General features: G+C 42.3%; 1 long non-coding RNA gene across 24 annotated transcripts in view; it reads right to left on the reverse strand.

Moving 5' to 3' along the window:
• Positions 1 to 345: 345 nt before the first annotated feature.
• The window catches only part of LOC117702737 (uncharacterized), a 104,738-nt gene continuing 80,478 nt past the window's right edge, over positions 346 to 24,605 (reverse strand). For 17 of the 24 annotated variants that reach the window (XR_013108880.1, XR_013108887.1, XR_013108891.1 and 14 more), the window contains 2 exons: positions 10,130 to 10,213; positions 346 to 7,922 (listed from right to left, as the gene is read on the reverse strand). This is a non-coding gene — a long non-coding RNA (uncharacterized LOC117702737). Of the gene's footprint in view, positions 7,923 to 10,129; positions 10,214 to 21,629; positions 21,754 to 24,605 lie in introns of all 24 variants that reach the window. The other 7 variants (XR_013108889.1, XR_013108892.1, XR_013108877.1 and 4 more) reach the window with 5 other exon arrangements.

The following is a 24,605-nucleotide window of genomic DNA, read 5'->3' on the forward strand; positions in this document are numbered from 1 at the left end:
TCCAGTTGGCGGTCAGAATGTGAACAGCAAAGACACACCCATGTGCCATGAGCGCTCTGCAAAGAAAAATCCTTGGTGAGAACCTGATCCAGTGCCATGTGTTCACTTTACTAGACAACAACATGGTTGCAAAGTCTGGTGTGGTGGCTCATGTCATATGGGTATGGATCTTGAAATCTAGTGCACTACTGAGGAAATTATACTTGGATGTCTAATCTGGTTTTTCAGTTCTGTCTTCCGTTTTACTCCAGGTCTCATTTACTCCCTTGGTCAGCCAATGTGTACCTCAACATCTATCTTGGTTTCTTTTTCTGTTGTTGTGATAAACAACACTATGAAAAGCAATTTAAGGGAGAAAGGATTTATTCCAGCTCACATTGTCAGGGACTGCTCCATCATGCTGGGAAAAACAAGGTAGCAAAAACTTGAAACCGCTGGTTTACATTGCATCCGTAATCAGGAAGCGGAGAGCAATAAACATGCCATTGCAGCAACTCTGTTTGTACAATCAAGGAGCCCATCCAGGCAATGGTGCTATCCACAGTGGCAGGTCTTTTATACCTCAGTTAACATAATCAGGATAATTCCCTGAAAGTGTGCTCAGAAATTTATCTCTCATGAGATTTTAGTCTGTCAAACTGACAATTAACAATAACCATCTCTTCGTGACTGGCACCCCTGTGACTTGTAGTTCATCTTTAGGGTTTACAAAGTGAAAAATAAACATGAGGTCTTCTGGAAATCTCTATCTGTACTTCTCTCTGTGACATGCTATCACAGCACACACCCTGTCCCTCTCCAGGTGTTCAGGCTCATCCTAGAATGTCCCACCTGCACTGGTACTCCAGTGACACATGGCATGGCTCTGAGTGTCAGTTGGAAAGAGACTTTCAAACTCTACTTAGTGTGGTCCTGAAGATGGCGTTGAAACATACACAAATCAATTTTGACCCATGTAAAAATTCTAGCCTCACATTCCATTGCTGTAGCCTTTAAAATCCCCATTACAGTCTGTGAAAGTAACTTTTACTCTCCTGATGTAATTGTCATCTCTGAGGCTTGCTGCCTCTGTCTTCTAACCTGGGCCTAGTCCTGGAAGCTTCTAGCCTCCGTACAATCTAGTCTAGGCCTAGAATGTTTTCACCCTCTGAGACTTGCTGCTAACTGTGCTCACCCCTTCCTAGTTCTTTCTGATCTCTGGATAGTTGATTTGACTCAGCTGTTATGGCTCAAATTCCTCTCTAAGCTGACTGATTCAATCTGGCTTCTTTTGGCTTCTCCTGAATTGCTGTTTAGCCTCATACTAACCTTGACAACATGTTCTAGTCTTCCGGCTCCTTCTCATTCTCTGGCTTGTTCTGTTTTCACCTGTGTCTAGCTTGTTCTATCTCTGTACTCTACTTCTGTACAACTGTCCTGCTAAAACCACCCTCTCTCCTTTTCTCTCACTGTGCAGGTCTCTCTTAAGTAGTCTCTTTTCTTTCTGTTTTCTGAAGAGTTGGGCATATGTGAGTCTCTCAAATCTTTCTCTGATTCATCACTTTGTCTGCCTCTCAATTAGACATCAAACACTGGTGCTTCCTTCTACAAAATAACTTTACCTTCATTGTTTGGGATTAAGGGCAAGTACTAACACTTCCTGTATCCAGGGGGATTAAAGATGCTAAGGTCATGTCTGTATTCCAGCCAGAGTAGCCATGTTGGTAGATTAAAACCTCTCTGCAACAGCCTGAAGTACTGAGTGGAGTTTTGAGAGTGGGCTACATATCAAACCTACAGAATGTTATCTGAGCTCCTGGAAAGATGGGCAGTACTTTCACATTGCTTTCTTTTTCCACTTTTTCTATATCTCTATTGGCACCTCACAATGCAAGAAAGAGCATACTAAGTTGGCTATAGGTATGGTTGAAGTACCCCCAAAAGTGAGTAGAGGCTATATGCTTGACTGCTTCCTACTTGAGCAGCCCCTGTCCTCTCTACAATCCTGTGTCTGTTCTAGAGTCTATTATTCCTTGGAATATCCATCTGACTTGCACCCTAAGAAGAGCACAAACCAACCCCATTGGGATGTGGGAAGAAAACAGGTACTCTCACCATTTAAAAAATCAACTTAGGCCAACAAGATGGGTTGGTGGGTAAAGCTCCTTGCCATCAAGCCTGGTGACCTGACCTAAAAATAATCCCGGACTCCACAGGGGAGGGAAAGAACCAACACACACACACACACACACACACACACACACACACACACACTGTAATGAACATGTTTAAACATTTAAAAATTAAATTATACTGATAATTGAATATATGTGTGTGCATGTATGTACAAGAAATGCATTCACATGTTTGAGCCATGTGCTCTTCCTATAAACTATGTGCTGCTTTGTCCAAATGACATCACACAGACCTCTTCCAGACACAAATTTCCATCTCACTCATGCACAAACTCGGTTATTCTCAAATATGAACTTTCGGAAGAGGCAAACAGTGCCGATGCTTTGCAAAGTGCAGAGCTAGTGTTAAATTGCCAGCCGGATATAATCAGAGCTGACCTTCACCTGGCTTTGTGTGCATTTGGGTTTCTTTCCACTTCCGCTTTGCCTGCACAAATAATACCAGTTTGGATGAGTTGGGGATATTAGGTTCAATATCAGAGAACACATTTTACTTTTAATTGAGTAGGTCATTCTACAATGAAAGCCATGTATTACAGCTGCCTGGGAGCTGAAAGGCAGAGATCACAAAGGCTAATGCCAGGGTCTGTTTCTCTGCCTGCCAAATGAAGGCTCAGTCACATTAAATCTCTGTCACACACCCCCAGGGAAACCCAAACTCTCCCTGTAAGTTCCATTCATTCCTAAGGGTCTCTGCTGTCTAGAGAAATTCTCCATTTCACTGTTACTTGCTTCCCGATTTCATCCCTACATATATGTCCATTTTTTTGAAAGCCACTGACAGAAAGTACTTGATAGTGAACGAGCTGTGTCAGAGGAGAGGTGCTAGGAGCTGAAAGAAGACACACGAGCACACCCAGCAATGCCTGCGTGCTAGCTCAGGACACCCACAGAGGGAATCAAAAGGCAAGAATTACTAACTGTTCTAGCCAGTGGAGAGCTGAGTCCGTGGATCTAGTTAAGAATTGTCCCAGAGGCTGGACGACACTTGATTTGGTCAGCATAGCCTTGGCTTTATCGTGTTCCTGAACATGAGACTCCTCTGGACTGTTTGTTTACAGCACTGAAAAGACACTCCTGGCCAAATCTTGGTGAGGATCAGGTCGCACATTTCTTTTGTATACAGCTGTCAAATTCATGGCAAAGTTATGAGACTATAGGAACAGTAGGATCTTGGCTTTAGAAAATGCCTTATTTTGGTGCCAAGCAGCCTTCAGAATGCCTCGTCCCATTTGGCAGACCTAACTATTGGCCTCTTCTATTTTCTAAATTTTCACAGGTAGTATATATGGCAGTTCAGTCTACAAGCCTTCTGATAGATATCAGCTCTGCCACATGCAAGTCGCCACAGGGCCTTTGCACTTTCCTAGGAAACACCTTACCTGTGCCAGTCAGTCATAGCTCCTGCTTAGAGCTGAGTATTAGAGCCAGTGTCTAGCGAGGCCTCCTCTTCATCCGCTTACTGGGCATAATCTTCTCCATAGCACATATTAGTCTCTAATATTTTCATATTGATGCATTTACTTTAAAGTTGTATGTTTTCTTGATTTGGTAGGGGCTCGGCCTCCTTTACCATTGTGTTCCAGTGTCTCAGATACATTGCTGAGTGAATGAGCAAATTATTGAATTAATGAATGAACAAATGAATGAAGTATTAGGTATAATATTTACCATAGAGAAGACTAAGTGAATTAATTGCCTATATATTTATATGTGTGTGTCTGTCTGTCTGTCTGTCTGTCTGTCTCTCTCTGTCTCTCTCTCTCTCTGTGTGTGTGTGTGTGTGTGTGTGTGCATACAATCATTCTCCTTATTATTTTTTGAGACAGGGTCTTTCACTAAACCTGGGTTTCACCAATCTGGCTAGAATGGCTATCCAGTGAGATCTAGGGATCTTACTGTATATCTCTCCCCACTAAGTTTGGGTATGCTCTGGACATTTGACTATGTCTACAGAATTGGCTACTGTGTGGGTTCCATTGTCCTATGGACCAGAAACATCTCTGTCATGCCCTTTATTCTATGTGGCTGTCCAGCACTTACTCATTCAGGTGTATCTTATGCCTGGAAATCTAGGTGTAAGTCATGCTCTTGGCTTTTGTAGATGCTTTGAGGACCAAACTCAGGTCCTTGTTGCTTGCTGGGCACACAGTTAAGCAACTGACCATCTCCCAAAGCTTTTCAATAATTTTGAGAATAATAATGTTACTATTATTAGTGAAGTAAACAAAGAAAACGGAACTCATTGTGATATCTACCATGGCAACCACTGGCCTGGTTTGGAATCGGTTGGTCTTCCTGTTGCTGTGTCTCTTCAATTAATTTCCTTCCTGAGCCTGCAGGTAAATCTCCTCCATTGCTATTTTTCTTTCTTTCTCTCCTGCTTTTGTTCTTGAAAGCCCAGGGCTCCCTCCCTACAGTAAGCTGTCAAGACAAGGAACACCATGGCAGTGATGATTGATAGCAGGTGAACGACTCCCAATGATTTTTCTTTGTGCCCGTGTTTATTTAGCAGGTTTACGTTTCATTTAATCCCAAGGAAAGGTCCTAGATACGGACTGGAGAGCCACAGAAAAGGCCTGCAGGCTTGGCTTATGTTCCAGAAGCTCAGAGCTGCTGGATTCTGAGTCTTATTTGTCAGCACCTAGCCCACCCACTGGGCTTGGTTCCTAGTAGTTCTTAGACCTGCCCAGACTCCTGGGCTCTCTGTTCTCTCCCTGCAGCCCAGAAAAGAGCCTCACTATCCTTGTTCCTTGCCCACCCATAGACCAAACTGGAAAATTCACAGAGGTTGTCACACTGAACTGATTAGGACCACTTACCGGGGACAGTAGGACCCCTGACTCCCATGACACCTGAATGAGTAAGTGCTGGACAGTCACATAGAATAAAGTGAATAACAGAGATGCTTCTGGTCCACAGAACAATGGAACCCACACAGTGGTGAGTTCTATAGACATATATATTCTAATGTCCACAGCATAACCAAACTTAGTGAAGTGGGCTCCACCCTGGGACAAAACAGGAGTTTCAATGTGTGCTGGGCTGACTAATTTAATCTTTAAGTTTTTATTCTTCATAAAAAGCAGACTGGCAGGCCCCAAGCCCTTGACCTTGGAAACCTGACCAGTAATTTCTCCTGGGGTTTTAAAAATAATTTACAGGTTTTATTTCCCTTTCTGGCCTAGAAAACAAGGGTTCTTATGAAAAGATTATCTTTATATAGAGAATGCAGCTAGACAAAAAGAAATAGGTAAAAAAAAAAAAAAAATCCTCCCACAAATCTGTCACATCCAGGGAAATGACTGTGATCCTGCTTCTGAAGTCAGACTTCATACTGCTTTACAAACCGTAGCTGTGTCCAGTCTTCGCTGTGACTTCTCCAACTTCTATAGAAAGTGTGTAACAGGGACACACACTTATCAACAGAGGAGATATGCAAAGGAATCTCTCTGAGCTGTGTTAAAATTGGATGGAAAAGTCAAGGAGAGCACAAGCAGACAGGCCAGTTTCTGAGGGAAAAAGGAAGGGACGTGAGAAGTAGTACCTATGTCAGGGAGAGGGCAAGAAGGATGATAAGCCACAGGGCCTCCACCCCTGCCAACTCACATGTGTTCTCTGATCACAGCTTCAGTAGCCTCCTTTGGCCCTGGGACTGCGGCACTGGATGTTTACAGGTCCAGAGTCCCTAGTTCAGTAGGACAAAGGTACTCAACTCTGGCCAGGAGAGTGAGTGACCCTAGTGTTATTTCATATTTTAAGGTCTCCTCCAATAAGGACTTTGCACATCGCTAGTTCAGCTTGATGATGCCAAGAGGACAAGAAGGGCTTTTCTTTCTGGTCAAGTACTGTGACCCACTAAATCCTAGACTCACATAAAAGAAAACACTGCTATGTCTTCTACTACATTTATTCAGCTGCATGGAAGTTGGCTGTTTCTTCTTTGTCAAAGATGGTAAAGTGTTCAAGTTCAGGGGAAGTTTTGGTGCAATCAAGTGAAAAGATATATTTTTAACACTTCATGTTAGAGAAGACAAGCCCAATTTAGTCACACACACACACACACACACACACACACATCATTGTGGGCATGTTCATACCTTGAGTCTCAGGACTAGTACCACAGTGATAAAGAAGGGCTAGGACACCCGGAAGGCTTGGAGTTGGCACAGTGTCACCTCTCCTTTTGACACTCAAACCTTCACTGACACTTCTCTTCAGAGCCGGGGCCTGTTTGTGGTGTACATACGGATTTCAGAAAATACTACCTTAGAAACAATGTAGACAGGTAGTTAAGAGGGAAAGGGGACTGGACAATGCCTACTTCCCTCTCCTTGGGAAGTGAAGTTTGGCAAAGATACTCCTAAAGCCCCCCAGAATGACAAAGCCAAGGTCATCCATAGCGGGCCCCTGATGGACAAACTCCACTGGCTGACATGCCTTTTCTCTCCTTCCCTTCACTCCTGCCTACTTCCCTCTTCCTCTCTTTCCCCTCCTATCCTCTCCCTTCCCTCCCACTGCCTTTTCCAGCTTCTCTCTTAGCCTTTCTTCCTTCTTCCTCTTTCCTCCTCCCTTCCCATCCCTACTCTCTACCTCTTTCTGATGCTTCCTAAATTAATATTCTAAATAAATGTATTGTCCCTATTTCTTTGTTACGTCCTTCCTTTTTTCCTCCTTTTCCTCTTCTTACTCCTTCTCCTCCTCCTCCTTCTTCTTCTTGTCTCCTGAGTCTTGGGATTGAAGAAGTGTGCCACCATGCTCAGCCTCTATCTTTGTTTCTTGATGTTCTTTAGGGGACATTGGTCAAGGGCACTGACCGATGCACTGACCAAAACGCATCCTTCAGGACTCAATGCAGAACTTACCTCTTCCCAGAATCCTTCCTTGCCCTCCTCCTTGACACTTAAGGTTGGGACAGGAGTGTGTCCCATGGACTCCCTGCACAAACCAAGTTCTCAACCCTGTTTCTTTGCAAATAGCTGGTCTCTAGCAAGTGAGTACACATGAGGAATGAAGCAGAGCCACCCCCATTCTCATAGTTCACCCAGAGTTCCCAAAGCTAACTCCAGCTCCAAGCTGCCCTGGCTTCACCTCTCGTGGAAGTCCTCCTCCTATGAAGCACTTATTGATCAGTGCTCTCTGGGACAGTGGTGTTGACAATTTGCCTTTTCTCAGAAACACACAGCAAAAACAACCTTTCAGATGTAGCCTAATGTCCATTGCTCAACGGTAGCTCTTTTTTCCTGGAAACAGCTGATGGGAAAGGGATGTTAACTACTGATAAATTATTTCCCAAGTGACTTTGAACATATGGACCCAAGTGCACAGAGGACATGAACTCTAAACATGAAATAGTCAACTATTTCAGCAGATTCCTGCATAGGAAGAAGTGTACCTATTTCTTCTTTACCCTAGGGAGTTGTGCCTCCAACGTGGCCGTCTCAAATTAATGTCCCCCAAGTACAACAGCATCAAGTTGCATCTCTAGTTCAGACCAAAGTACCAGAAAAGATCTTCATGAGTCTGAAGTTAAAATTACTGTGCTTACAAATGACATTGGCTTAACTCTTTGGCCTGAATCCAAAGTAAATGGACACCCGTTCATTACATTTCCAAGTGAGTGTGCCTCTCCCAAGGCTGCAAGAACTGGGAGGCAGCAGAGAGCTGATAGGTCATGGCAGGATTCCTCAGTTGTTTTCTGATGACTTGTCTACCAGTTCTTCTTCAGGTAAGGTACAGGCACAGTCCCTGGAGACCGAAAGCATATGAACAGACATTACTTTTCTAGAAACAAACCACAAGGGGAATGAAGTCCACAATGAAGATCGATGTGGAGCCTGTGGAGTCTTTAGAAGAGGAAAGATGACCTCAGATCTGTTGAAAACGCACTGTGAGGTCTTAGCTGAGTGTATATAGCTGATAAACCCAGCAAAGTCTTTATCAAAGCCTTTCTGTGAGGAACAACTGTACTGAACTAACTTCTGGTGGACTTGGACAGATGGGATCAAATCAGCAGGACCGTCTGTGCTGAGACTCAAAGGTTTTCTGTCACACATGGCAGGAAATGTCAATGTTTAGAGGTGGGGCAGGTACATGGATAATAGATTTCTCTTCCTAGCGCTTCATGCTACTAGGTTGGACTAACTAAACTCCAAGCCCCAATGGAGATGCACATTTACAGTCATACCGGTTGGAAACAAGAGTCCAGCAACAAGAAGGTTGGTGAAGGAGAATGAAAATATCACCTGTCCAACCCACATTGTGTTGAGCTCGGAAAGCAGCTGCCTCACTCAGAGAGAAGCTCATATGAAAGACTAGCGTGTTTACTAGAGTATTGTATTCATCAGTAATGTCTTCTGGGTACCATTCGTGCTCCCCCTGAATCCCTCGTTCATATGAGGAGTCCATTCTTTTCTCTTTCCCCACTATGCATCAAGATGCTGAGTTCTGAAGGCTTTGCCCTGACATTGTATAAGCTGTTAGGAGAGTGAGGTGACCAGGTAAGAAGCTTTGGCTCTGTCCATCTGTCTCCACATCTCATTTTAGGCAATGAATCATTTAACAGAAGTTAAATCTGGTGTTGCTTGGTTTGCCTCTGATTCAGGCAGAGGGAAAGGGAGAAACTAAGCAAAGCCTCAGAGGACTGTCTTCGGGTTAAATAATACAGCCAGTTTGAGTAGCCTCCATCTATTAAAGACACATAGTAAATTCATAGAGGAGGGAGGCATAGACCTAGGAGGATTCTCCAAATATGGGGTGAGAGTTAAGGAAAGGATGGACTGTGTCCACTGAGGCCCGATACTCTGGTTTGTTTTTATTTTTGTTTTGTTTGAGGTAGTGTTTCTCTATGCAGTCCATCATGGCCTCAAACTTAATGTGTAGCCCAGGCTGGTATCATAGTCATGTACTCCTTTCTGGGCCTCCTAAACATTACAGGCCTGTGTCACCTCATGCAGCCATTACAGACATTCTAATACAGAAAAGATGGCTTTCCTTTGCTTTCAAGATAATCAGAATAAAACAGACCCCTTCATTTAATAAATCAGTGTCTTATTTTTAAAAAATTAATTAAACATACTACTTGCATTAATTAGACCTATTTCACTGCATGCTTAACCACATATATGAATGAGACTCAGTTCTGACCCACATTGTTTGCATGGAGCAAGTCTTATAAGCGTAAAAGGATGCCAGGTCTTTTGTGTGTCACAAGGGAGCTACGCTCTAAGAAACTTAGACTTATGTGGCAAAGAAGGATTCACGATGAGCTGAATGTGCCATTTCAGGACCTTTTCCTACAATCATGAACAAGAAGATTCCCTTCATTTCCTTCAACCAAACACAACAGATGAATACAGGCAGAGGAAAGAGAATTCAGCCATCTTTGTTCAGTCAAATATTCAAGTACCTGTACTTTTTAATGTAATAATTGGAGTTGTTGGGGAAAGCTTTTTTTTTTTTTTTTTTTTTTGGTTTTTCGAGACAGGGTTTCTCTGTGTAGCCCTGGCTGTCCTGGAACTCACTCTGTAGACCAGGCTGGCCTCAAACTCAGAAATCCGCTTGCCTCTGCCTCCCAAGTGCTGAGATTAAAGGCGTGTGCCACCACCGCCCAGCTGGGAAAACCTATTTTATACTTAAAAGTTTATTATTTGTGTCAACATCTAGTGGGTTTGTTGTTAATTTTGAAATAAATTACATAAATATTTTACATGTCACAAAGACCAGTAGGTATCAAAAGATGTTACCTATGTAAACACAAGCTCTCCAGGGTCTTTTTAAAAAGAGTTTTCACCAGATCCAAGTTATCCAAGTTTTCATCAAACTTAGCTTCAAAATAAAGAATGAGACCTATGGTCTAGCAGGAGAGTAGATGGAACCCAGGGCCTTGAGAATGATTGGCAAGTACTCTATCACTGAGTTGTATCCACAGTCCCATATGTCAAGACAAAGAATACCTTTGGGGAGTCCAGCCTATCAGCCAAGCTCTGAGCTTTCTCCATTGACCAACAGTTTGCAGAAGGCTGAGCCATGTGTGCACACTGAAAAAAAGAAAAAAAAAAAAAAAAAAGCATTAGTAAGCCATTTTCCAAGCAGGCTCTTCTGTCTTTAAGGGAGGTAACATTATGTCAAGGTGAATACATTAGGGAAGGAGAGACAGACAGAATCCCAAGGCCATCCTTCACCTGTGCTCAGCTGCCTACAGGATGTTTTTAACATCCACATGCAGAAGAGAGCTGGGCAAAATGAGTGAACACAACACAGATCAAAGAGTCCCCAGACCTGCCCCATGGAAAGAGTACAGAACTAACCAGTGGCAGGATTTGTGCCTGTTTGTGTTCCCTGGGGCGGAGGAATGGAAGCTGTAGTCTATATGAGAGAGGATGTCTCCTCCCCCACTTCCAGGCCCTTCAGGGAGGGATACTCCACTTGTGTGCTCCCCTATGAAGACTAGATTCGGGTGTACTGTAAGACCCAGATTCACTGGTCTTGGATTACTAAAGGACTAGAGCTATCAATCTATCACTTGCTAGACATGTTACAATGGCTTTCTTTTAACACAGAATACATATGGTCTCTTGCATGTCTCTTATATGTGGTGTGGATAATGAGCAGAGGTCCTTGAGAAATTCCCATGTGTAAAAACCATGGGTTGACTACAAAGTCCCAGGAAGTGTTCGCAGTAAAAAGCTGAAGATACCAAATGGTACCTGCGAGTGTCAGCTACTGGAACTAACCAGCTCTGCCAAGATGGGTGTTTTGTCTTCAAACCTGGTAATGCCAAGAAGCTGCTTTCAAACAATCTTACTGGCTGCTGCAAAGCTCCAAAATCCTCACCTGGGTTATTCTCCCTTTAAAGTCATTGTGCCAAGATGACAGCAGCCTTCTCTCACTACTTCATCAGCATACCTCACACCTCTACAACAGAGCTTAGCATCCTTATAATGCTTTAATTGTCAAGGAAAGTATTCAGAAATTATCTAGATGATATTTTTTTATATTTTAGGCACACATCTTTATAACACATTTAAATTATATGACAAAGGGGTGAAGATCCCTTGATTCTTATCCTTCATGAACAGGCAGGAACCTGGGTCTGTATTCAAGAGCTTCATTGGGGATAACCCCAGTTCTTTATTCTCCAGACTTTTAAGGCACTCATTTACAGATCTTTCCACCAGAATTCACAGTGTCTTCTAAGCCATGTCTTTTAAATGAGAGTATTTAAAATGTAAATAATAGGAATATAACAGAAAAAAAAAAACTCTCACCATACATGTAAGTTGGTGTTATGTAGTAACTAGATTTTTTTTAGGCATTGGCCAGGACTTAATGAGTCTGTCTTTTAGAAATTATTGTTATTATTATTATTATTATTATTATTATTATTATTATTATTATTATATTTAGAAATTTGAAAATTTGTTGGAAGTCATATTTAATTTTTCCAAAAAAAAGTGAAAAAAGTAAAAAGAAGGAAGGGGAGGGGAGGGAAAGAGAAGATAAGAGAAAGGAGGGGAGGAGAGGGGAGGGAAGGAAAGGGGAAGAGGAGGGGAGGGAAAGAGAGGAGAGGAAAGAGGAGAAAGGAGGGAAGGGGAGAGGAGGGAAGGGAAGGAGAGGGAAGGGAAAATAGGAGGGGAGAAGGGAGGGGAGAAGGAAGGGGAAGAGAGTAGAGGGGAGAGGAGGGGAGGAAAGGAGAGGGAAGGAGAGATGGAAGGGGAGAGGGGAGGTGAGGGGAGGTGAGGAGAGGGGAGAGGAGAGGAGGAGAGAAAAAAAGAAAATGGGAGGAAAGGAGAGGTGGAAGGGGAGGAAGAGCTTGGGAAGTGTATCTTCTGCTTCTGGATCCTACATACATACCTAATAAATAGTTTCTTTCCTTTCACCCCAAAATTTGTGTGCTTTTTTTCCCTTTTCCTTTCTCTTCTCCAGTCACAGCTGCCACCCAGAATTAAATATTTGTAATGAAATAGACCTAGTGACTGGGTCACAGAGATAAAGGATGCTGGATGCTCTGGCTCCACGTGAGCAGTTGATGGATGGATTTCTGCTCCAGGGACTGTGCTTTAAAAAGATACACCTGCCTACAGGTGGCTAAGCAGAGATCTGCCTCTATACAAGGGACAGCCATAAATCAAAAGGAGATAAAAGCATTTAAAGCCAACAAAGCAGGCAACATTTTTGAGTAATTGAGCCTCGTTTTAAAAAGCAAAAAAATGTCTGTGTTAGTCTTCGTCTTTCAAACATTATTCTCTGTTTGGTTAAGCTATGCAAACACAGGGGCTCTGATGTAAGCAAGACTTTTTCTTTTTGTATGTTGTACATAAATGTCTTTAATCTTTTGAGTTAGGAATTTATTGGTTGAGTCTTTATGAGTAAATTCAGCAGAGCTCTGAAATGTTTTTTTTTCCTCCAAAAATGAAAGCGAGAGGGGAGGAGACAGAGCAGGGTCAGTGGGGTTTAAAACAGAAGACCAAGCTGCAAAAGAAAAGACGAATGAAAGGATTTGTCTACATCAACAATGTGGGTGACAGTCCAGCTGACTTTATCCAGCTTAACCCTGGGCCCAGGGGAATGTGCCTTAGGTCAGGTAGAGAAAAGGGACTGCAGTGAATTTGTGGGTGACAACGATGTCAGTTGCCACAAACAAAACAAGCCCACGACCCCACATTCACACCCCACAGTCACCTGGACACTTGCTTGGTTCCCCGTTTATGTTCTTAAAAAAAAAAAAATCGCAGTAGAGAAAAACATAAACCGTGAGACTTGAAATTGAAATTTAACATTAGTCTACAAGTGTTCAAAAACTGACTATGTCAAAAGATTTTCATCTATGGGCTACAGAGTTTATAAAAGCTGCTGGGGAAAAAGGTCCAAGCAAGATGGCTCCAGGCACATTCAACCTGGGACCCAAGGGCTGTATGTAACAATGGGTAGCTGTGTGTGTAGGGTCACACAAAACTGTAAACTTACTTAAAACATCCTGAGATTTGTGTGCTTGATTTCTTTTATTATGACTAGATTGTGTGAGTCTCGTGTGTGAATTTACAGGTGATAAGTTGCTTTTCAGTATCAAAAGATTTGATATGTCTGGACCTTAAACAACATACATTTAGTGTCTCACCATTTAGGAGACCAAAATCTCAGAATCAGGCACAGGATAACTTATCCCTCCTGTAGGTACCATGCCTTACCACAGTTTCCAGCAGCTTGCTGGCCTTCTTGCCACTCCTTGCTGATTTATCCCTAGGTCTCCACCTTTGTACCTGTATCTTGTCATATTGGATTAGGAGCCTAACCTGTTCCAATGTAATCTCATCACTGCTACCCAGAAGACACACCGGACACACACACAGGACACACAGCACACACGTAGCTCACACACAAACAGCCTCACATCTCCCCATGCAGCACACACACAACAGAAAATACAGATGACTGCCCCATATATGCTACCGAGCACACATATAACTCACAGACAGCCTCACATTTGCCCACCTAACAGTGTGCATCTTATATCTGGCTACACGGCACAGACACAACAAACTCATGCACACAGTCATGAATCACATTCCCCACATCCAGCAAATATACCTGACTATCCCATCGGTGCCCCCCATCACACTCACAACTCATACACAATTCATATCCTACCATACAGTAGACACATAGGACACACACAAACATGAATGGATGCACATAGATACCAACACCCAGCAAGCAACTTATATACAGGTACTGGGGACCTTCCTAGGAAATGTGGACCAGGCCTTTATAACAGTGACAGTATCGTACAAAGGACCCTGAGATAGAGTTCAACCAACCCTAGGGAGACTAGAGCAGTACCACCCAGCATCAGCAGCCAGGCTGAGGGCTGAACTGCCATCTCATAAGGCACCGCTGCTGGTCTACAAGCTGGAGTGAGATAGGATTGAAGCTGCACTTTAATAACAGACCATTAGGTGTATTTAGGTGGAAAAATCTTCACATTTTGCAAACAAGCCAGGTATGCGTTGTCTGCCTCATCGGAAATTCTACACACAGCTTGATGCTCTCACAAATTCACAATTCAGAATTAATTGGTTTTTAGGCTCTGCATTTAGGTCATCTCTCCCAGACACCCCATTTCATGTGGTGAAAAGAAATTAAGTCAATTTTCCCCCTGCCAGACCCTCGGCTCTCATCTCGCAGGCCTGGCGTGCAGTCCCGCTGCACGCACGGGAAGAAGACAACCTTTAAAGGCATTCTCATTATTTCTCAGGGAGATGTCATTAAGTACTGTAAACATGTCCTGAATGAGTCCATGTCACAAAGACGACAGAGTGTTTATAGAATAAAAACCTATGAGCGCCAAAGCAAGAGAAAATGGGAGAGGAAGGGGAGAAAGAGGAAGGGTTTTTTTTGGTTTTGTTTTTGTTTTTTTAGAAGAAAAAGGCAAGGTTTTCTTGACCAGTGAGCTGAGCTAAAGGTGCAGATGGTAAGGTAAATCCACCCAGATGAGCTCTGATCAACAGAGAAAAGCAGGAACGGCTCTACTCTCCCATTCCCTAGTCCTTAGCCAACCCACCACACCAATTTCTCCCTCAGAATTCACACATGGCAGACCTCATAAATTGATTGTCTACCTGCCCCGCCCCAATTCACACTGGATCTCAGAATCCTTGGCAAGAAAGGAGTTAAAACAGCCCTTTTACGTTGCAATTAAACTTACTGATGTTTCTGTATAACAGTGATGGTGTGTGTGTGTGTGTGTGTGTGTGCGCGCGCGCGTGTGTGTGAATTGTGCCCGCAGTAACATGAACACATGTCTTACTATTTGGCTTTGCACTGTTGGTTACAAACAAGTCAAGAGGGTAATAAGATCCTCAGAGTTTAACCTCCCCACTCAGAGTCTGACAATGTGTGAGCTCACAGTCCTCTGGGTGCCGTACAGTAGATTGACAAGAATTGATGCCCTTACTTCCATGGAGGAATGACATCACCATGGCTTGTTTTGGGGTTTCATCATTGCTCCCTCATGTAGACCCCAGAAGGACCTTCAGGTACACACTTCTGTATCAGGCTATAGTCAGTGATTGGCAGTGGGAGCATGTAGCAGCAATGCCACCTTGTCTTGGGATAGATGAAGGCCATGTCTATCAGCATCCAAGGGGCCAGATTGACCACGCCCATAGACAGCTGTGAAATAGCATGGCTCTGGGCTTCAGTTCTTCCTGCTCTGTTCCTCCTTGTCCTTACCTGATTTTCCTGAGAACACATTCTTAACATACTATCATGTGTCTGTGAACCCTGGACACAGAGAGTTGTGAATCATAAGTTCTTAAAAAGCAAGGATGTTTTGTCCCTCCAGGTGGACCAGCCCTGCTCCTGGCATTCTGTTTGTCTGCTTCTCTTGGGGTTTTTCACCAGGCCACATCTTGTAACCCAGAGAACAAGAAACTGAAATCTCCAACCTGCTCTGCTGAGGTCTATAAATGACCTGCCTTAGGCTTGCTATTTGTCCTGCAAGTGAGAGGCTCCAGGGAGACCTTGAACTGAGAGGCCCTGGAATCAACTGATGTGAAACAATTGGCACTGGCCGCAAATCTACCAGGGGGAGCTGTGAAGAGAAACTATAAAGGACTTCACAGTAGTGTTATCTGCAAACAGTTCTAAGCTCCCAAAATTCAACCAATAGGATAAAAACAGGTAAAACTGATATAAAGCAGACAAAAGAATCGTCATCAGTGTACACATCATTAACCTCAGGACTGTGAGCGCAAGGAAAACTCCAGGAGCAGTCACATTCACCGATGAATTCTATGAAACATTAAAGATGAGCTAACACCAAAGCATTTCAAACTATCCTATAAAGCAGAAAATTAATCCTTCCAAACTCATCCTATAAGGCAAGTATTAACCCAAACCTAAACTACATAAGAACTTAACAACAATAATTTTAGATCAAATAAATATGGATCTAAAAATGAATATTTTAGATCTGATGAGCACAGATATGAAAATTCTTACTAAAATAACAGAAAGCTGAATTTGACAACGCATCAAAAAGATAATACAGGTTCAACTTGTATGTTGTTGTTTGTTTGTTTGCTTGCTTGTTTTCTTTTTGTTTGTTTGTTTGGCTGATTGGTTGGTTATTTTGTCAGGAACACGAGGATGGCTAACATGTATAAATCAATGAAGGTAATGCAGTACGTAAGGTCAGGGACAGAAATCACATGCTCATCTCAATAGTACAGAAAAAGCTTTTGACAAAATTCAACAACCCTTCATGATAAAACTCAGGAAGAAACCAGAAACTGAATAAAAATATCTTAACATAATAAATGATACATATGACAAATCTATAGCCAACTTTATGTCAAATGGAGAAAACTCGCAAGTATTCCCTCTAAAATTATCAACAAAACAAGGCTGTCTACTCTCCCCACTCTGTTCAATACAATGCTTCAAATGTTTTTAGTTTGGTTTGCTTTGGTTTGGTTTGGTTTGGTTTGGTTTGGTTTGGTTCAGTTTTTTGGTGGGGGTTGTTTTGGTTTGTTTTTTTGTTTTTCATCATGTATCTTGCCTGCATTTATACCAAATGCATGCCATATATTTGTGGAAGTCAGCAAAGGGCACTGGATCCTCTGGGACAGATGGTTATGTGCCACTATGTGGATACTAGGAATAAGACCTGGTTCCTCGGGAAGAACACCCAGTGCTCTTAACTTCTGAGTCATCATACCAGCCAGCACCCTGTGCTTCAAATCTGAAGTAGTAAGTCAAGAAAAAGGAAGAAAAGGAGAAGTAAGAAATAAAAAAGTCAAAGTGTCCCTATTCACATGATATGATCCTTATTTAAAGACTTCAAGAAGTTATATTCCAACAAACCAAATAACCCAATTTTAAAACACGGTACAGAGCTAAACAGAGAATTTTCAACAGAGGACTCTGGAAAGGCCAAGAAGTACTTAAAGAAATACTCAACATCCTTAGTCATCAACAAAAATCAAAATGCCCTTGAGATTCCACCTTACACCAATCAGAATAGCTAAGATCAAAAGCTCAAGAGACAGCACTTGCTGGAGAGGATGTGGGAAAAAAAAAAAAGAGGAACACTTCTCCATTGCTGGTGGGATTGCAAACTTGTACAGCCACTTTGGAAATCAATCTGGGGTTTCTCAGAAAATTACAAATAGTTCTACCTGAAGATCCAGCTATACCACTCCTGGGCATATACCCAAAATATGCTCCACCACACCACAAGGACACATGCTCCACTATGTTCATAGCAGCTTTATTTGTAATAGCCAGAAACTGGAAACAATCCAGATATCCCTCAAGTGAAGAATGGATACCAAAAATGTGGTTCATTTACACAATGGAATACTATTCAGCTTTTGGAAACAAGAACATAGTGAATTTTGCAGGCAAATGGACAGAACCAGAAAATATCCTGAGTGTGGTAACCCAGACCCAAAAGAACGTGAATGGTTTGTACTCACTGATAAGTGGATATTAGCCATAAAGTACAGAATACCCATGATACTCCCCACAGACCCAAACAGTTAAACAAGAAGGGCCCAATCAAGGATGCTTGAATCACACTTAGAAGGAGGAATGAAATAGTCATAGGAGGGAACTGGATGGGAAGAGGAGGGGATGGGAATGGGGACAGGATCAGGTGTGGGAGAGACATTAGAGAGGCCCAGAGGGGCAAGAGAATAAGGAGAGTGAAGCCCCTGCACAAATAGAGCAGATGTAGAGCTCAGTCTTCAGTCCCCCAACAACTGGAGCAAAGACTCTTCCCAAAGCAATAGCCTGACTGTGGTATGTGTTCCCCAACAGGGCTGCCTTTTCTAGCCTCAGTGGGAGAGGATGTGCCTAATCTGGCAGTGACTTGATGTGCCAGGGTTGGGGGGTGGGGGGCACCCTCTCAGAGAGAAGAGGAGAGGAACAGGGAGGGACTCTGTGAGGTGGGAACTGGAAGAAGGGGGACAGAGTTTGGGTTGCAAATAAATAAATAAGTTTAAATTAAAAAAAAAAAAAAGACACAGACTCCACAAGAAAATTCTTAGGTCTGATAAACACTTTCAGCAAAGTAGCAGGATACAAAATCAATGTATAAAAACCAATTCCTTTTCCATCCTTTGATAACAAACTTACTAAGAAAGAAATGAACAAAAAAAAAAAAAAAAGTCACTTTAAAAACCCATCGTCCTCTATAGATTTTAAAAATAAGATATCTAGGAATGAACCTAACCAAGGTAGCACATGACTCCTACAGTAAAAACATTGGATGGCTGAAGAAAGAACCTGAAGAGAAAACCAAAAGATACAAAAAAATCTCATAGGGTGGGGAGATGCCCAGGAGGGGCCTCCACCCTCTCAGAGGAGAAGTGGAGAGAGGAATGGGGGGAGGAACTGTGTAAGAGGGGACTGAAAGGGCGGCCGCGAGGGAGCAGCAATCGGGATTTAAAGTGAATAAATTTTAAAAAAGAAATATTTTGTGCTCATAGATTGACAGAGCTGACATCACCAGAAGTGACCCTCTGAGTCAATATAATCTCCATCAAAATTCCAGTGGTGTTCATCACAGAAATATAAAAATTAATTCTATAATATGTAGGAGGTTATAAAGGACGTGGACTAGCCAAAGCAATCTTAAGCAAAAGGCAGTGCTGGAGACACCACAGTACCTGATTTCAAATTATACTGCAGAACAATAGTTAAAAAAAACAAAACAAATTAAAAAAAAAAACAAAACAAAAACCAAAAGCCAGCCACCATGATATCAGAACAGGTACAGATATGTGAATCAGTAGAACAAGACAGGACAGGACACCCAGAAATAAAATCATGCAGTAAAGTCACTTGATTTTTAACAAAAATGAGTAAAACATACATTCTACAAATACCACTGGGAAAATTAAATGCCTACCTGTAGGAGAATGAGACTCACCCTGCAAAAATCGCAATTCAGTTGAACCAAATGCCTCAGCACAGTGTCTAAAACTCTGGAGCTGCTTAGAAACACACTCACAGAAACAGGCACATAAGGACTTCCTGAAAGGAACTGCAATACCTCAGGAAATAATCGCAAAAACTGATGCACAGGATAATATAAAAATAAAGTACTCTGCATCACAAAGAACAAAAAAACCACAGTAGACTAAAGAGACAGCCTACTGGATGGGTGAAAATCTTCACCGCTATAGATACAAGAGGAAGGTTAACCAGTGTATAGAAAGAATTCAAAAAGTTTAAAAGAAAAAAAAAAAAAAAAAAAAAAGCCGGGGCAGTGGTGGCACACGCCTTTAATCCCAGCACTTGGGAGGCAGAGGCAGGTGGATTTCTGAGTTCGAGGCCAGCCTGGTCTACAGAGTGAGTTCCAGGACAGCCAGAGCTACACAGAGAAACCCTGTCTCGAAAAAAAAAACCAAAAAAAAAAAGACATATATCATCCAGTCAATAAGTGGGCAACTGAATTAAAAAGATTGTTCTCAAAGGAAGAAATATTAAATAAATATATAAAAATATTAAATAAATAAATTTTATAAATAATAAAACCCATTGTTTTATATACTAACTAAACAAGCATTTATTTTTAAAATTAAGTGATTGGCACCTTTTCCTATCTTTCCAGGTTTGTGCTTTCTGATGCTAGAAACTGACCTCTCATACTCTGAGGGTGACACATGATTTTCATCCAAGACTCCTGTTTTATAAAGCCATGAGACCTGTCTGGTAGCCAGGCATTCTGGATACCTCTAGCTCCCACGTGATCTTCCTGAAAGCCCCATCTTGCTTTCTGTCAGAACATGGCTCAGTGTCAGAGCCACAGTTATTCATCTGCAGGTCAAAGTCTAGGACATTCCTGAGGAGAAGGTGTTGTGTGGAGGGCAAGAATCTCTTACAGAAAGTTGATACAACTTACAAAAGATTCTGAAGTCTGTCTGAGTCTTCTCTTGTTGCAGTAACAAAATAGCACAGTGACATAAACCACATCTTTCTTTCCTCGCCTCTGTGGAATCTTGAGACATGGATGGATAGCTTCTTTAACAGAGACTCCAGTGACATACTCATTTTTTTTTCCTTTTTCCAGTATTCTAGAAAGTGCCTATATTGCTTGACTGTCATCCTTCTTTCACATTTAAGGTCAAAAAAGGGTGGTGAGAATTTCATCCCTCCTCCCCTCTGTCCCTTACAGGTCCCTCTACCTCTGAACTGTGTCTTTTCTGCCGACAAGTGCCTTATCCTATGTACACTGCCCAAGATCACCTGTGTATTTAAGAGTGAGTTTCCTAGCAACATTAATTCTATTCACACTGTGACCCTTGACCATGTCACACAGTACAACCAGGTTTTAGAGTATGGATATCCTTAAGTCCATGCAAGACATTTTAAGTGACCTTCATTCAGGCCTATGAACACTTTCCTAAAGAAAAACAACAACAAAAGGTCACACATGTTCTTTCATGAGTACTTGGTCAAATTCTTCTTGAGTGCACGTTCTGTGCTAGCTGTTGTACTTAAACAAGGAGATGTAACTACAAGTAAAAAAAAAAAAAAAACAAAAAAAAAACAATGTAGTGTGGTATCTATCTTGGTTTCCTGACCTGAGATTTTTTCCTAAATCCAAGTTTTCAAACCTAAAAACAGGACATTTCCAGAACTCTGAGATAGCTAGTCACCTTGGGTGCAGTCTGTCACTCAACACTTTACAATCCAGCCAGAAGCATCAATGAAACACAGTCAAGGGGCAGTGAGGGTAGCCCAGGATAGACAGCGTGCCTAGCATTTTTAAGGCCCTGGGCTTTGTCTTACTGAGAAGCAAAACAGCAAAGCAAAGTAAACCACAAGCAGATTTCTCATCAACTGTGTCTTGTTCTAAAAGCAACTATAAAGGGGAAAAGATGCAGAGAAATTAAGCACCCCCAGCCTTCAATCTTATCAGCACCCTTTGAATAAAATTGGCTCTACCCTAAATGCACCTCAGACACTGGCTGCATGCTACACACTGTTCTGTCTAAAGCTCCGAACAACCCCAGGAATGGAGGGCAGTGATTGCCTATAACTTTCAGACAAGGACAGAGGGAGAAATCAGTTGTGTGAAACACAAAACGAATGTGCCCCAGTTCACCCAGAAAGACTCTGATACAGGAAGGATCCTGAGCAAGTCATATGCCATAAGCAAGTCAGGAAGAGTAATGGAGTTGTTTCATGAAAAAGTAACAAGATAGTGGCTTCATCCTGATGAAGCAGGAGAACCAGGTAATGTGGTATCCTAGACTTCTTCCATCATGATGTGGGGTTCATTCCTCCTCTGAGCCCCTTAGCTGAAAGGCTACAGGGCCCTCTTAGGGTATACATAACCCCCAGGCATTTCTGGATCGTTCTCCTGTGTAGTAAAGGAGTCTGGACTATTGAAAGAAAAAGCATTCACAATCCAGAGAAGATAGCACTTGGGAAGGTTACCTGTATATGGAAACCACCCTGGTGAGGTCCAAGCAAGCGAAGTTAAACTTCTACTCTATCTTCTCATGTTTCGAAGTTGTCTTACCGGGTGGGGTGGTGGTGGCACATGCCTTTGATCTCAGGACTTAAGAGGAAAAGGTAGAGGGATCTCAAAAAGATTGAGTACACCCTGGTCTACAGATCAAGTTCCAGGACAGCCAACAGACTCTGTCTTCAAACAAATGAACAAAAAAGAATTTATCCTAACACTTAAGCATCCGTTTTTATTTTCTTGGCTTTTCTTTTACATGCATACATACTTTTTGTTCACCGGGTCAATGTGACACCAATATTAAACCACAAAGAATTTGACCATTCAGGGTCAGTACAACCTCCCAGCATGACCCTCCCCAGCTAATTAACACTACTGTCTTCTGACACTTAGTTTGCTTATAATGGAAAGACAATTAGCAGGTACTTTAAAAAAATAGGCAGATTAAATACCATTCTCTCACCTCCATTTTCCAAATGGCTTTTAGGCATAATGTTTTGAATTTCTTGACACACCCAGCTTTAACTATGAGAGAGTAGGGGGTAATATTGTCTTTTCAGAATTTCTGGGGCCTGATAACTCCTAACTCCAAACTTCTCCAGACCTTGGTCTTCACTGCAAATGTATGTTTCAGTGTGACCCCTCTTTAGTATTTTCAGAGAATGGCTGCTTCATGGGTTCCAGATGGAAACTGTAAAATTAGTAACCCCTTGTAGATGAATGCCTTTATGGTTTGCACAGATTCCACATGTGTGCTTTGCTCACAGTGCCATTGGTTTAAATGTAATTAACATCTAAATGATGCACCGCTGCTTCTGAATTCCGATCTATAGAGGACATTTTTAAAGGATATTTAATACTGGCTACTGGCACCAAAGAGCCTGGAGAAGAAATGAGTCTCAAGTGGTGAATAAGAATCACCTGTCTCTTGTATGTGAGAAAGCTATGTCCTTTTGGAGGAAGGCATTTCTCCTGTCCCAAAATAAATACACTCGCACACACGCGTGCGCGCACACACACACACACACACACACAGAGAAAGAGAGAGAGAGAGAGAGAGAGAGAGAGAGAGAGAGAGAGAGAGAATACCATGCGTTTTTATTACTTAGGATGAAGTTTAACTGTAAGTAGGAGAGATATAAAACTGTTTATTTATGAAAGAAGCTTATTATTCTCTCCTGTGAATCCAGGTTCTGCTCTACATATTCTTTGCAATCCCTCTCAACTCACTAACTTATAAACTATCTCTATGCTATGGTTCTGTCTTTATAATCCAAGATGGCAGCAGCCAGGCAAGATGATAGGTCTATATCACTTATTTGTTTGTTTGTTTGTTTGTTTGAGACAAGACTCTCACTGTGTACCACAGGATGGCCTTGATCTCTCCTTTCCTCTTGCCTCCTGTATTTCTTCTCAAATACAGAGATTACTGGCGGAAGCTACTGTGCCCAGCTCAGATCAACAGCCTTTCATCAAAAGATTTCTGATGTAACTCTTCTTTTTAGATCTTCCTGGCCAGACCATAGTTACATGGCTCTATCCAAAGGATGCTATGAAATGTAGTCCTTTATATCAATAACTAAGATCCTGTTAGCATCCAGGAAGGCATTGCTATAGTATATAAAAGCAAACAGATTTATGGAAATAAAAACAGCCTTTGCTTAAGGATCTGTGGTAATTCCTGTCGATATTTTTATCTTATTTGTTTCAGTAAGAATTACTCACGCTTCTTCATCTAAATTGAAGGGGGTTCCTTTTAGCTCTTGGCTCACTTATTCCAGGACAGAGATTATATTCAGGATCAATTGTAATTTGGAATAAAGGCTTTTGGACCATGGGAAATCAATTTATGCTGGATCTCTTCATCAGGGTAGGATTCTGCAAGAGATCTTTTTATTTGCTCAGGAAACAGAGACGATGCTACCAAGTGTCTTTTTTTCCCTGCAGTCCAGTGTTAAGGTTTATGTCTAAAATGTCCCCCATGGGCTTATTTACATTTTGAATATTTGTTCCTCAACTTCTGGTGCTTATTTGAAGACTGTGGCACCTTTAGAAGGTGACACCTCTCTGGCAGAAGATGATGGCTAGGGACAAGACTTTGAAGGTTATCCCTGCCCCTGACTTCAGAGTTCTCTCAGCTTCCTGATCCATTGCCCTGTGCCCTGCCTTTGCCACACTCCTGCTATCTGTACCAAGCCACTTTCTTGTTTTTCCCTTCTAATGAGAAATAAAACACTGAATCCAAAAGCCAAAGGAAAGCTCCTCTCAGTTGATTCTGTCAGACCTTTCATTGCAGCAAAAGATTAACCAAAGCATCCTTGTATCCAAGGTTAACATGTGGGACAGTGCTGACAAAGCTTACACACACAAGCACACACACACACACAAGCACACACGTACACATGCACACTCTCACGGCAGGATTCAACCACAGAGGCATTGATAAATTGCCTCTTATGAGCTGCATCATAGCTCAGTGTGCTCTTTGCCAAGCTCTGCTTCCTCCACCTTCCCTGTCCTCCACAGTTAACAAGTCTACCTCTGATCCCTACCTACCCTAAAAGCTGCTTCCCACTGATCCCCCTGAAGTTCATACCGAATCACACCTCCAAGAACAGTCACATCTCATCCAGGACTCTACTTGCTGAGGAAGGTTGGCTCTGTTCAACAAGTTTCTCACCCTGGAAGTCCCTTCATTACCAGGATCCTTGTTTGTGGGAACAGGGGATGGTGATTGTTTTCAGGTGGGATGTACTACTGTGTGGAGAGTAAAAGGGCTCCCAGAATCCATCTCCACTCCACTATGTTAACTGAGTTCTTGGAAGCTGCCACCTTCCTTCCCACTTCGTGTGTGTCTGAGGCTAATGTGGAGGCCTAAGCAAAATGATGACATGTGTAAAGGGGTTTTCCAGTAGCCTTGACCACTTGAGTCTGGTCCCTGGGCC

Source organism: Arvicanthis niloticus, chromosome 2, assembly GCF_011762505.2.
Source record: "Arvicanthis niloticus isolate mArvNil1 chromosome 2, mArvNil1.pat.X, whole genome shotgun sequence".
Classification (NCBI taxonomy): Eukaryota; Metazoa; Chordata; class Mammalia; order Rodentia; family Muridae; genus Arvicanthis; species Arvicanthis niloticus.